Source organism: Oncorhynchus gorbuscha, unplaced genomic scaffold (assembly GCF_021184085.1).
Source record: "Oncorhynchus gorbuscha isolate QuinsamMale2020 ecotype Even-year unplaced genomic scaffold, OgorEven_v1.0 Un_scaffold_1482, whole genome shotgun sequence".
Taxonomy (NCBI): domain Eukaryota; kingdom Metazoa; phylum Chordata; class Actinopteri; order Salmoniformes; family Salmonidae; genus Oncorhynchus; species Oncorhynchus gorbuscha.
The window spans coordinates 89,935-104,302 of NW_025746248.1; the positions used below are offsets into that span (position 1 = coordinate 89,935).

Consider the following 14,368-nt stretch of genomic DNA (forward strand, 5'->3'; position numbering starts at 1 on the left):
TCCGGAATAGAAATAGACAGGCAGAGGCTTCAAGAAGAATACTTGCTCCTGGTGGGGCTTGAACTCATAACCTTCGCATCGAATTAGTGTATACTGCTGTATAAGTACAACACGCTAACAGATTGCACCACAGGATCCATCAACAACACTCACTGATCACCATATTTTGCAGAAACTGGGATGTACGATATTCGAACCAAGTCAAACTCACTATTGAGGTACCTGGCTAGCTCAGTCGGTAGAGCATGAGACTCTTAATCTCAGGGTCGTGGGTTCGAGCCCCACGTTAGGTGATTATTTTCTCTGCCGAAGCACCAACTCACTTCGCAAACAACCATCCTCTTGGAATTTCGAGCAGGCTTGCCACCCTGCATTGCTGGTGATACAGAAGGCTATGAATTTGTATTCTATCTCTGCCTGCACTCTGACCTGTCATCTCAATGACATACCTATTACCGATGAATTGTACTCCTAAATGGATTGAATAAATTATCATTTTCCGGAATAGAAATAGACAGGCAGAGGCTTCAAGAAGAATACTTGCTCCTGGTGGGGCTTGAACTCATAACCTTGTCATCTAATTAGCTGTATACTGCTGTATAAGTACAACACGCTAACAGATTGCACCACAGGATCCATCAACAACACTCACTGATCACCATATTTTGCAGAAACTGGGATGTACGATATTCGAACCAAGTCAAACTCACTATTGAGGTACCTGGCTAGCTCAGTCGGTAGAGCATGAGACTCTTAATCTCAGGGTCGTGGGTTCGAGCCCCACGTTGGGTGTTTATTTTCTCTGCCAAAACACCAACTCACTTCGCAAACAACCATCCTCTTGGAATTTCGAGCAGGCTTGCCACCCTGCATTGCTGGTGATACAGAAGGCTATGAATTTGTATTCTATCTCTGCCTGCACTCTGACCTGTCATCTCAATGACATACCTATTACCGATGAATTGTACTCCTAAATGGATTGAATAAATTATCATTTTCCGGAATAGAAATAGACAGGCAGAGGCTTCAAGAAGAATACTTGCTCCTGGTGGGGCTTGAACTCATAACCTTCGCATCGAATTAGTGTATACTGCTGTATAAGTACAACACGCTAACAGATTGCACCACAGGATCCATCAACAACACTCACTGATCACCATATTTTGCAGAAACTGGGATGTACGATATTCGAACCAAGTCAAAATCACTAATGGTTACCTGGCTAGCTCAGTCGGTAGAGCATGAGACTCTTAATCTCAGGGTCTTGGGTTCGAGCCCCACGTTGGGTGTTTATTTTCTCTGCCAAAGCACCAACTCACTTCGCAAACAACCATCCTCTTGGAATTTCGAGCAGGCTTGCCACCCTGCATTGCTGGTGATACAGAAGGCTATGAATTTGTATTCTATCTCTGCCTGCACTCTGACCTGTCATCTCAATGACATCCCTATTACCGATGAATTGTACTCCTAAATGGATTGAATAAATTATCATTTTCCGGAATAGAAATAGACAGGCAGAGGCTTCAAGAAGAATACTTGCTCCTGGTGGGGCTTGAACTCATAACCTTCGCATCGAATTAGTGTATACTGCTGTATAAGTACAACACGCTAACAGATTGCACCACAGGATCCATCAACAACACTCACTGATCACCATATTTTGCAGAAACTGGGATGTACGATATTCGAACCAAGTCAAAATCACTACTGGTTACCTGGCTAGCTCAGTCGGTAGAGCATGAGACTCTTAATCTCAGGGTCGTGGGTTCGAGCCCCACGTTGGGTGTTTATTTTCTCTGCCAAAACACCAACTCACTTCGCAAACAACCATCCTCTTGGAATTTCGAGCAGGCTTGCCACCCTGCATTGCTGGTGATACAGAAGGCTATGAATTTGTATTCTATCTCTGCCTGCACTCTGACCTGTCATCTCAATGACATACCTATTACCGATGAATTGTACTCCTAAATGGATTGAATAAATTATCATTTTCCGGAATAGAAATAGACAGGCAGAGGCTTCAAGAAGAATACTTGCTCCTGGTGGGGCTTGAACTCATAACCTTCGCATCGAATTAGTGTATACTGCTGTATAAGTACAACACGCTAACAGATTGCACCACAGGATCCATCAACAACACTCACTGATCACCATATTTTGCAGAAACTGGGATGTACGATATTCGAACCAAGTCAAACTCACTATTGAGGTACCTGGCTAGCTCAGTCGGTAGAGCATGAGACTCTTAATCTCAGGGTCGTGGGTTCGAGCCCCACGTTAGGTGATTATTTTCTCTGCCAAAGCACCAACTCACTTCGCAAACAACCATCCTCTTGGAATTTCGAGCAGGCTTGCCACCCTGCATTTGCTGGTGATACAGAAGGCTATGAATTTGTATTCTATCTCTGCCTGCACTCTGACCTGTCATCTCAATGACATACCTATTACCGATGAATTGTACTCCTAAATGGATTGAATAAATTATCATTTTCCGGAATAGAAATAGACAGGCAGAGGCTTCAAGAAGAATACTTGCTCCTGGTGGGGCTTGAACTCATAACCTTCGCATCGAATTAGTGTATACTGCTGTATAAGTACAACACGCTAACAGATTGCACCACAGGATCCATCAACAACACTCACTGATCACCATATTTTGCAGAAACTGGGATGTACGATATTCGAACCAAGTCAAACTCACTATTGAGTTACCTGGCTAGCTCAGTCGGTAGAGCATGAGACTCTTAATCTCAGGGTCGTGGGTTCGAGCCCCACGTTGGGTGATTATTTTCTCTGCCAAAACACCAACTCACTTCGCAAACAACCATCCTCTTGGAATTTCGAGCAGGCTTGCCACCCTGCATTGCTGGTGATACAGAAGGCTATGAATTTGTATTCTATCTCTGCCTGCACTCTGACCTGTCATCTCAATGACATACCTATTACCGATGAATTGTACTCCTAAATGGATTGAATAAATTATCATTTTCCGGAATAGAAATAGACAGGCAGAGGCTTCAAGAAGAATACTTGCTCCTGGTGGGGCTTGAACTCATAACCTTCGCATCGAATTAGTGTATACTGCTGTATAAGTACAACACGCTAACAGATTGCACCACAGGATCCATCAACAACACTCACTGATCACCATATTTTGCAGAAACTGGGATGTACGATATTCGAACCAAGTCAAACTAATACTATAGAGGTACCTGGCTAGCTCAGTCGGTAGAGCATGAGACTCTTAATCTCAGGGTCGTGGGTTCGAGCCCCACGTTAGGTGATTATTTTCTCTGCCGAAGCACCAACTCACTTCGCAAACAACCATCCTCTTGGAATTTCGAGCAGGCTTGCCACCCTGCATTGCTGGTGATACAGAAGGCTATGAATTTGTATTCTATCTCTGCCTGCACTCTGACCTGTCATCTCAATGACATACCTATTACCGATGAATTGTACTCCTAAATGGATTGAATAAATTATCATTTTCCGGAATAGAAATAGACAGGCAGAGGCTTCAAGAAGAATACTTGCTCCTGGTGGGGCTTGAACTCATAACCTTGTCATCTAATTGCTGTATACTGCTGTATAAGTACAACACGCAAACAGATTGCACCACAGGATCCATCAACAACACTCACTGATCACCATATTTTGCAGAAACTGGGATGTACGATATTCGAACCAAGTCAAACTCACTATTGAGGTACCTGGCTAGCTCAGTCGGTAGAGCATGAGACTCTTAATCTCAGGGTCGTGGGTTCGAGCCCCACGTTAGGTGATTATTTTCTCTGCCAAAACACCAACTCACTTCGCAAACAACCATCCTCTTGGAATTTCGAGCAGGCTTGCCACCCTGCATTGCTGGTGATACAGAAGGCTATGAATTTGTATTCTATCTCTGCCTGCACTCTGACCTGTCATCTCAATGACATACCTATTACCGATGAATTGTACTCCTAAATGGATTGAATAAATTATCATTTTCCGGAATAGAAATAGACAGGCAGAGGCTTCAAAGAATACTTGCTCCTGGTGGGGCTTGAACTCATAACCTTCGCATCGAATTAGTGTATACTGCTGTATAAGTACAACACGCTAACAGATTGCACCACAGGATCCATCAACAACACTCACTGATCACCATATTTTGCAGAAACTGGGATGTACGATATTCGAACCAAGTCAAAGTCACTAATGGTTACCTGGCTAGCTCAGTCGGTAGAGCATGAGACTCTTAATCTCAGGGTCTTGGGTTCGAGCCCCACGTTGGGTGTTTATTTTCTCTGCCAAAGCACCAACTCACTTCGCAAACAACCATCCTCTTGGAATTTCGAGCAGGCTTGCCACCCTGCATTGCTGGTGATACAGAAGGCTATGAATTTGTATTCTATCTCTGCCTGCACTCTGACCTGTCATCTCAATGACATCCCTATTACCGATGAATTGTACTCCTAAATGGATTGAATAAATTATCATTTTCCGGAATAGAAATAGACAGGCAGAGGCTTCAAGAAGAATACTTGCTCCTGGTGGGGCTTGAACTCATAACCTTCGCATCGAATTAGTGTATACTGCTGTATAAGTACAACACGCTAACAGATTGCACCACAGGATCCATCAACAACACTCACTGATCACCATATTTTGCAGAAACTGGGATGTACGATATTCGAACCAAGTCAAATCACTATTGGTTACCTGGCTAGCTCAGTCGGTAGAGCATGAGACTCTTAATCTCAGGGTCGTGGGTTCGAGCCCCACGTTGGGTGTTTATTTTCTCTGCCAAAACACCAACTCACTTCGCAAACAACCATCCTCTTGGAATTTCGAGCAGGCTTGCCACCCTGCATTGCTGGTGATACAGAAGGCTATGAATTTGTATTCTATCTCTGCCTGCACTCTGACCTGTCATCTCAATGACATACCTATTACCGATGAATTGTACTCCTAAATGGATTGAATAAATTATCATTTTCCGGAATAGAAATAGACAGGCAGAGGCTTCAAGAAGAATACTTGCTCCTGGTGGGGCTTGAACTCATAACCTTCGCATCGAATTAGTGTATACTGCTGTATAAGTACAACACGCTAACAGATTGCACCACAGGATCCATCAACAACACTCACTGATCACCATATTTTGCAGAAACTGGGATGTACGATATTCGAACCAAGTCAAACTCACTATTGAGGTACCTGGCTAGCTCAGTCGGTAGAGCATGAGACTCTTAATCTCAGGGTCGTGGGTTCGAGCCCCACGTTAGGTGATTATTTTCTCTGCCAAAGCACCAACTCACTTCGCAAACAACCATCCTCTTGGAATTTCGAGCAGGCTTGCCACCCTGCATTGCTGGTGATACAGAAGGCTATGAATTTGTATTCTATCTCTGCCTGCACTCTGACCTGTCATCTCAATGACATACCTATTACCGATGAATTGTACTCCTAAATGGATTGAATAAATTATCATTTTCCGGAATAGAAATAGACAGGCAGAGGCTTCAAGAAGAATACTTGCTCCTGGTGGGGCTTGAACTCATAACCTTCGCATCGAATTAGTGTATACTGCTGTATAAGTACAACACGCTAACAGATTGCACCACAGGATCCATCAACAACACTCACTGATCACCATATTTTGCAGAAACTGGGATGTACGATATTCGAACCAAGTCAAAATCACTATTGAGTTACCTGGCTAGCTCAGTCGGTAGAGCATGAGACTCTTAATCTCAGGGTCGTGGGTTCGAGCCCCACGTTAGGTGATTATTTTCTCTGCCAAAGCACCAACTCACTTCGCAAACAACCATCCTCTTGGAATTTCGAGCAGGCTTGCCACCCTGCATTGCTGGTGATACAGAAGGCTATGAATTTGTATTCTATCTCTGCCTGCACTCTGACCTGTCATCTCAATGACATACCTATTACCGATGAATTGTACTCCTAAATGGATTGAATAAATTATCATTTTCCGGAATAGAAATAGACAGGCAGAGGCTTCAAGAAGAATACTTGCTCCTGGTGGGGCTTGAACTCATAACCTTCGCATCGAATTAGTGTATACTGCTGTATAAGTACAACACGCTAACAGATTGCACCACAGGATCCATCAACAACACTCACTGATCACCATATTTTGCAGAAACTGGGATGTACGATATTCGAACCAAGTCAAATCACTAATGGTTACCTGGCTAGCTCAGTCGGTAGAGCATGAGACTCTTAATCTCAGGGTCTTGGGTTCGAGCCCCACGTTAGGTGATTATTTTCTCTGCCGAAGCACCAACTCACTTCGCAAACAACCATCCTCTTGGAATTTCGAGCAGGCTTGCCACCCTGCATTGCTGGTGATACAGAAGGCTATGAATTTGTATTCTATCTCTGCCTGCACTCTGACCTGTCATCTCAATGACATCCCTATTACCGATGAATTGTACTCCTAAATGGATTGAATAAATTATCATTTTCCGGAATAGAAATAGACAGGCAGAGGCTTCAAGAAGAATACTTGCTCCTGGTGGGGCTTGAACTCATAACCTTCGCATCGAATTAGTGTATACTGCTGTATAAGTACAACACGCTAACAGATTGCACCACAGGATCCATCAACAACACTCACTGATCACCATATTTTGCAGAAACTGGGATGTACGATATTCGAACCAAGTCAAAATCACTAATGGTTACCTGGCTAGCTCAGTCGGTAGAGCATGAGACTCTTAATCTCAGGGTCTTGGGTTCGAGCCCCACGTTGGGTGTTTATTTTCTCTGCCAAAGCACCAACTCACTTCGCAAACAACCATCCTCTTGGAATTTCGAGCAGGCTTGCCACCCTGCATTGCTGGTGATACAGAAGGCTATGAATTTGTATTCTATCTCTGCCTGCACTCTGACCTGTCATCTCAATGACATCCCTATTACCGATGAATTGTACTCCTAAATGGATTGAATAAATTATCATTTTCCGGAATAGAAATAGACAGGCAGAGGCTTCAAGAAGAATACTTGCTCCTGGTGGGGCTTGAACTCATAACCTTCGCATCGAATTAGTGTATACTGCTGTATAAGTACAACACGCTAACAGATTGCACCACAGGATCCATCAACAACACTCACTGATCACCATATTTTGCAGAAACTGGGATGTACGATATTCGAACCAAGTCAAACTCACTATTGAGGTACCTGGCTAGCTCAGTCGGTAGAGCATGAGACTCTTAATCTCAGGGTCGTGGGTTCGAGCCCCACGTTAGGTGATTATTTTCTCTGCCAAAGCACCAACTCACTTCGCAAACAACCATCCTCTTGGAATTTCGAGCAGGCTTGCCACCCTGCATTGCTGGTGATACAGAAGGCTATGAATTTGTATTCTATCTCTGCCTGCACTCTGACCTGTCATCTCAATGACATACCTATTACCGATGAATTGTACTCCTAAATGGATTGAATAAATTATCATTTTCCGGAATAGAAATAGACAGGCAGAGGCTTCAAGAAGAATACTTGCTCCTGGTGGGCTTGAACTCATAACCTTCGCATCAAATTACTGTATACTGCTGTATAAGTACAACACGCTAACAGATTGCACCACAGGATCCATCATCAACACTCTCACTGATCACCATATTTTGCAGAAACTGGGATGTACGATATTCGAACCAAGTCATAATCACTAATAGTTACCTGGCTAGCTCAGTCGGTAGAGCATGAGACTCTTAATCTCAGGGTCGTGGGTTCGAGCCCCACGTTAGGTGATTATTTTCTCTGCCGAAGCACCAACTCACTTCGCAAACAACCATCTGCTTGGAATTTCGAGCAGGCTTGCCACCCTGCACAGCTGGTGATCCAGAAGGCTATGAATTTGTATTCTATCTCTACCTGCACTCTCACCTGTCATCTCAATGACATACCTATTACCGATGAATTGTACTCCTAAATGGATTGAATAAATTATCATTTTCCGGAATAGAAATAGACAGGCAGAGGCTTCAAGAAGAATACTTGCTCCTGGTGGGGCTTGAACTCATAACCTTGTCATCTAATTGCTGTATACTGCTGTATAAGTACAACACGCGAACAGATTGCACCACAGGATCCATCAACAACACTCACTGATCACCATATTTTGCAGAAACTGGGATGTACGATATTCGAACCAAGTCAAACTCACTATTGAGGTACCTGGCTAGCTCAGTCGGTAGAGCATGAGACTCTTAATCTCAGGGTCGTGGGTTCGAGCCCCACGTTAGGTGATTATTTTCTCTGCCAAAACACCAACTCACTTCGCAAACAACCATCCTCTTGGAATTTCGAGCAGGCTTGCCACCCTGCATTGCTGGTGATACAGAAGGCTATGAATTTGTATTCTATCTCTGCCTGCACTCTGACCTGTCATCTCAATGACATACCTATTACCGATGAATTGTACTCCTAAATGGATTGAATAAATTATCATTTTCCGGAATAGAAATAGACAGGCAGAGGCTTCAAGAAGAATACTTGCTCCTGGTGGGGCTTGAACTCATAACCTTCGCATCGAATTAGTGTATACTGCTGTATAAGTACAACACGCTAACAGATTGCACCACAGGATCCATCAACAACACTCACTGATCACCATATTTTGCAGAAACTGGGATGTACGATATTCGAACCAAGTCAAACTCACTAATGGTTACCTGGCTAGCTCAGTCGGTAGAGCATGAGACTCTTAATCTCAGGGTCGTGGGTTCGAGCCCCACGTTGGGTGTTTATTTTCTCTGCCAAAGCACCAACTCACTTCGCAAACAACCATCCTCTTGGAATTTCGAGCAGGCTTGCCACCCTGCATTGCTGGTGATACAGAAGGCTATGAATTTGTATTCTATCTCTGCCTGCACTCTGACCTGTCATCTCAATGACATCCCTATTACCGATGAATTGTACTCCTAAATGGATTGAATAAATTATCATTTTCCGGAATAGAAATAGACAGGCAGAGGCTTCAAGAAGAATACTTGCTCCTGGTGGGGCTTGAACTCATAACCTTCGCATCGAATTAGTGTATACTGCTGTATAAGTACAACACGCTAACAGATTGCACCACAGGATCCATCAACAACACTCACTGATCACCATATTTTGCAGAAACTGGGATGTACGATATTCGAACCAAGTCAAACTCACTATTGAGGTACCTGGCTAGCTCAGTCGGTAGAGCATGAGACTCTTAATCTCAGGGTCGTGGGTTCGAGCCCCACGTTGGGTGATTATTTTCTCTGCCAAAACACCAACTCACTTCGCAAACAACCATCCTCTTGGAATTTCGAGCAGGCTTGCCACCCTGCATTGCTGGTGATACAGAAGGCTATGAATTTGTATTCTATCTCTGCCTGCACTCTGACCTGTCATCTCAATGACATACCTATTACCGATGAATTGTACTCCTAAATGGATTGAATAAATTATCATTTTCCGGAATAGAAATAGACAGGCAGAGGCTTCAAGAAGAATACTTGCTCCTGGTGGGGCTTGAACTCATAACCTTCGCATCGAATTAGTGTATACTGCTGTATAAGTACAACACGCTAACAGATTGCACCACAGGATCCATCAACAACACTCACTGATCACCATATTTTGCAGAAACTGGGATGTACGATATTCGAACCAAGTCAAAATCACTAATGGTTACCTGGCTAGCTCAGTCGGTAGAGCATGAGACTCTTAATCTCAGGGTCTTGGGTTCGAGCCCCACGTTGGGTGTTTATTTTCTCTGCCAAAGCACCAACTCACTTCGCAAACAACCATCCTCTTGGAATTTCGAGCAGGCTTGCCACCCTGCATTGCTGGTGATACAGAAGGCTATGAATTTGTATTCTATCTCTGCCTGCACTCTGACCTGTCATCTCAATGACATCCCTATTACCGATGAATTGTACTCCTAAATGGATTGAATAAATTATCATTTTCCGGAATAGAAATAGACAGGCAGAGGCTTCAAGAAGAATACTTGCTCCTGGTGGGGCTTGAACTCATAACCTTCGCATCGAATTAGTGTATACTGCTGTATAAGTACAACACGCTAACAGATTGCACCACAGGATCCATCAACAACACTCACTGATCACCATATTTTGCAGAAACTGGGATGTACGATATTCGAACCAAGTCAAAATCACTACTGGTTACCTGGCTAGCTCAGTCGGTAGAGCATGAGACTCTTAATCTCAGGGTCGTGGGTTCGAGCCCCACGTTGGGTGATTATTTTCTCTGCCAAAGCACCAACTCACTTCGCAAACAACCATCCTCTTGGAATTTCGAGCAGGCTTGCCACCCTGCATTGCTGGTGATACAGAAGGCTATGAATTTGTATTCTATCTCTGCCTGCACTCTGACCTGTCATCTCAATGACATACCTATTACCGATGAATTGTACTCCTAAATGGATTGAATAAATTATCATTTTCCGGAATAGAAATAGACAGGCAGAGGCTTCAAGAAGAATACTTGCTCCTGGTGGGGCTTGAACTCATAACCTTCGCATCGAATTAGTGTATACTGCTGTATAAGTACAACACGCTAACAGATTGCACCACAGGATCCATCAACAACACTCACTGATCACCATATTTTGCAGAAACTGGGATGTACGATATTCGAACCAAGTCAAACTCACTATTGAGGTACCTGGCTAGCTCAGTCGGTAGAGCATGAGACTCTTAATCTCAGGGTCGTGGGTTCGAGCCCCACGTTAGGTGATTATTTTCTCTGCCAAGCACCAACTCACTTCGCAAACAACCATCCTCTTGGAATTTCGAGCAGGCTTGCCACCCTGCATTGCTGGTGATACAGAAGGCTATGAATTTGTATTCTATCTCTGCCTGCACTCTGACCTGTCATCTCAATGACATACCTATTACCGATGAATTGTACTCCTAAATGGATTGAATAAATTATCATTTTCCGGAATAGAAATAGACAGGCAGAGGCTTCAAGAAGAATACTTGCTCCTGGTGGGGCTTGAACTCATAACCTTCGCATCGAATTAGTGTATACTGCTGTATAAGTACAACACGCTAACAGATTGCACCACAGGATCCATCAACAACACTCACTGATCACCATATTTTGCAGAAACTGGGATGTACGATATTCGAACCAAGTCAAAATCACTATGGTTACCTGGCTAGCTCAGTCGGTAGAGCATGAGACTCTTAATCTCAGGGTCGTGGGTTCGAGCCCCACGTTGGGTGATTATTTTCTCTGCCAAAGCACCAACTCACTTCGCAAACAACCATCCTCTTGGAATTTCGAGCAGGCTTGCCACCCTGCATTGCTGGTGATACAGAAGGCTATGAATTTGTATTCTATCTCTGCCTGCACTCTGACCTGTCATCTCAATGACATACCTATTACCGATGAATTGTACTCCTAAATGGATTGAATAAATTATCATTTTCCGGAATAGAAATAGACAGGCAGAGGCTTCAAGAAGAATACTTGCTCCTGGTGGGGCTTGAACTCATAACCTTCGCATCGAATTAGTGTATACTGCTGTATAAGTACAACACGCTAACAGATTGCACCACAGGATCCATCAACAACACTCACTGATCACCATATTTTGCAGAAACTGGGATGTACGATATTCGAACCAAGTCAAACTCACTATTGGTTACCTGGCTAGCTCAGTCGGTAGAGCATGAGACTCTTAATCTCAGGGTCGTGGGTTCGAGCCCCACGTTGGGTGTTTATTTTCTCTGCCAAAGCACCAACTCACTTCGCAAACAACCATCCTCTTGGAATTTCGAGCAGGCTTGCCACCCTGCATTGCTGGTGATACAGAAGGCTATGAATTTGTATTCTATCTCTGCCTGCACTCTGACCTGTCATCTCAATGACATACCTATTACCGATGAATTGTACTCCTAAATGGATTGAATAAATTATCATTTTCCGGAATAGAAATAGACAGGCAGAGGCTTCAAGAAGAATACTTGCTCCTGGTGGGGCTTGAACTCATAACCTTGCATCGAATTAGTGTATACTGCTGTATAAGTACAACACGCTAACAGATTGCACCACAGGATCCATCAACAACACTCACTGATCACCATATTTTGCAGAAACTGGGATGTACGATATTCGAACCAAGTCAAAATCACTATGGTTACCTGGCTAGCTCAGTCGGTAGAGCATGAGACTCTTAATCTCAGGGTCTTGGGTTCGAGCCCCACGTTAGGTGATTATTTTCTCTGCCAAAGCACCAACTCACTTCGCAAACAACCATCCTCTTGGAATTTCGAGCAGGCTTGCCACCCTGCATTGCTGGTGATACAGAAGGCTATGAATTTGTATTCTATCTCTGCCTGCACTCTGACCTGTCATCTCAATGACATCCCTATTACCGATGAATTGTACTCCTAAATGGATTGAATAAATTATCATTTTCCGGAATAGAAATAGACAGGCAGAGGCTTCAAGAAGAATACTTGCTCCTGGTGGGGCTTGAACTCATAACCTTCGCATCGAATTAGTGTATACTGCTGTATAAGTACAACACGCTAACAGATTGCACCACAGGATCCATCAACAACACTCACTGATCACCATATTTTGCAGAAACTGGGATGTACGATATTCGAACCAAGTCAAACTCACTATTGAGGTACCTGGCTAGCTCAGTCGGTAGAGCATGAGACTCTTAATCTCAGGGTCGTGGGTTCGAGCCCCACGTTAGGTGATTATTTTCTCTGCCAAAGCACCAACTCACTTCGCAAACAACCATCCTCTTGGAATTTCGAGCAGGCTTGCCACCCTGCATTGCTGGTGATACAGAAGGCTATGAATTTGTATTCTATCTCTGCCTGCACTCTGACCTGTCATCTCAATGACATACCTATTACCGATGAATTGTACTCCTAAATGGATTGAATAAATTATCATTTTCCGGAATAGAAATAGACAGGCAGAGGCTTCAAGAAGAATACTTGCTCCTGGTGGGGCTTGAACTCATAACCTTCGCATCGAATTAGTGTATACTGCTGTATAAGTACAACACGCTAACAGATTGCACCACAGGATCCATCAACAACACTCACTGATCACCATATTTTGCAGAAACTGGGATGTACGATATTCGAACCAAGTCAAAATCACTATTGAGTTACCTGGCTAGCTCAGTCGGTAGAGCATGAGACTCTTAATCTCAGGGTCGTGGGTTCGAGCCCCACGTTGGGTGATTATTTTCTCTGCCAAAGCACCAACTCACTTCGCAAACAACCATCCTCTTGGAATTTCGAGCAGGCTTGCCACCCTGCATTGCTGGTGATACAGAAGGCTATGAATTTGTATTCTATCTCTGCCTGCACTCTGACCTGTCATCTCAATGACATCCCTATTACCGATGAATTGTACTCCTAAATGGATTGAATAAATTATCATTTTCCGGAATAGAAATAGACAGGCAGAGGCTTCAAGAAGAATACTTGCTCCTGGTGGGGCTTGAACTCATAACCTTCGCATCGAATTAGTGTATACTGCTGTATAAGTACAACACGCTAACAGATTGCACCACAGGATCCATCAACAACACTCACTGATCACCATATTTTGCAGAAACTGGGATGTACGATATTCGAACCAAGTCAAAATCACTATTGGTTACCTGGCTAGCTCAGTCGGTAGAGCATGAGACTCTTAATCTCAGGGTCGTGGGTTCGAGCCCCACGTTGGGTGATTATTTTCTCTGCCAAAACACCAACTCACTTCGCAAACAACCATCCTCTTGGAATTTCGAGCAGGCTTGCCACCCTGCATTGCTGGTGATACAGAAGGCTATGAATTTGTATTCTATCTCTGCCTGCACTCTGACCTGTCATCTCAATGACATACCTATTACCGATGAATTGTACTCCTAAATGGATTGAATAAATTATCATTTTCCGGAATAGAAATAGACAGGCAGAGGCTTCAAGAAGAATACTTGCTCCTGGTGGGGCTTGAACTCATAACCTTCGCATCGAATTAGTGTATACTGCTGTATAAGTACAACACGCTAACAGATTGCACCACAGGATCCATCAACAACACTCACTGATCACCATATTTTGCAGAAACTGGGATGTACGATATTCGAACCAAGTCAAAATCACTAATGGTTACCTGGCTAGCTCAGTCGGTAGAGCATGAGACTCTTAATCTCAGGGTCGTGGGTTCGAGCCCCACGTTGGGTGTTTATTTTCTCTGCCAAAGCACCAACTCACTTCGCAAACAACCATCCTCTTGGAATTTCGAGCAGGCTTGCCACCCTGCATTGCTGGTGATACAGAAGGCTATGAATTTGTATTCTATCTCTGCCTGCACTCTGACCTGTCATCTCAAT

General features: G+C 43.7%; 12 non-coding genes across 12 annotated transcripts; all 12 read left to right on the forward strand.

Annotated features, from left to right (window-relative positions):
- Positions 1-220: 220 nt before the first annotated feature.
- trnak-cuu lies at positions 221-293 on the forward strand. The gene has a single exon. It is a non-coding gene; the product is annotated as a tRNA-Lys (tRNA).
- A 1,918-nt stretch (positions 294-2,211) lies between these two features.
- On the forward strand, positions 2,212-2,284 carry trnak-cuu. Its single transcript has one exon. It is a non-coding gene; the product is annotated as a tRNA-Lys (tRNA).
- Positions 2,285-3,210: 926 nt separating this feature from the next.
- On the forward strand, positions 3,211-3,283 carry trnak-cuu. Its single transcript has one exon. It is a non-coding gene; the product is annotated as a tRNA-Lys (tRNA).
- A 425-nt stretch (positions 3,284-3,708) lies between these two features.
- trnak-cuu lies at positions 3,709-3,781 on the forward strand. Its single transcript has one exon. It is a non-coding gene; the product is annotated as a tRNA-Lys (tRNA).
- Positions 3,782-5,197: 1,416 nt separating this feature from the next.
- trnak-cuu lies at positions 5,198-5,270 on the forward strand. The gene has a single exon. It is a non-coding gene; the product is annotated as a tRNA-Lys (tRNA).
- Positions 5,271-5,695: 425 nt separating this feature from the next.
- trnak-cuu lies at positions 5,696-5,768 on the forward strand. Its single transcript has one exon. It is a non-coding gene; the product is annotated as a tRNA-Lys (tRNA).
- A 1,418-nt stretch (positions 5,769-7,186) lies between these two features.
- trnak-cuu lies at positions 7,187-7,259 on the forward strand. The gene has a single exon. It is a non-coding gene; the product is annotated as a tRNA-Lys (tRNA).
- A 425-nt stretch (positions 7,260-7,684) lies between these two features.
- On the forward strand, positions 7,685-7,757 carry trnak-cuu. Its single transcript has one exon. It is a non-coding gene; the product is annotated as a tRNA-Lys (tRNA).
- A 425-nt stretch (positions 7,758-8,182) lies between these two features.
- Positions 8,183-8,255, forward strand: trnak-cuu. Its single transcript has one exon. It is a non-coding gene; the product is annotated as a tRNA-Lys (tRNA).
- A 2,414-nt stretch (positions 8,256-10,669) lies between these two features.
- On the forward strand, positions 10,670-10,742 carry trnak-cuu. The gene has a single exon. It is a non-coding gene; the product is annotated as a tRNA-Lys (tRNA).
- Positions 10,743-12,654: 1,912 nt separating this feature from the next.
- Positions 12,655-12,727, forward strand: trnak-cuu. The gene has a single exon. It is a non-coding gene; the product is annotated as a tRNA-Lys (tRNA).
- Positions 12,728-14,146: 1,419 nt separating this feature from the next.
- Positions 14,147-14,219, forward strand: trnak-cuu. Its single transcript has one exon. It is a non-coding gene; the product is annotated as a tRNA-Lys (tRNA).
- The last annotated feature ends 149 nt before the right edge of the window (positions 14,220-14,368 follow it).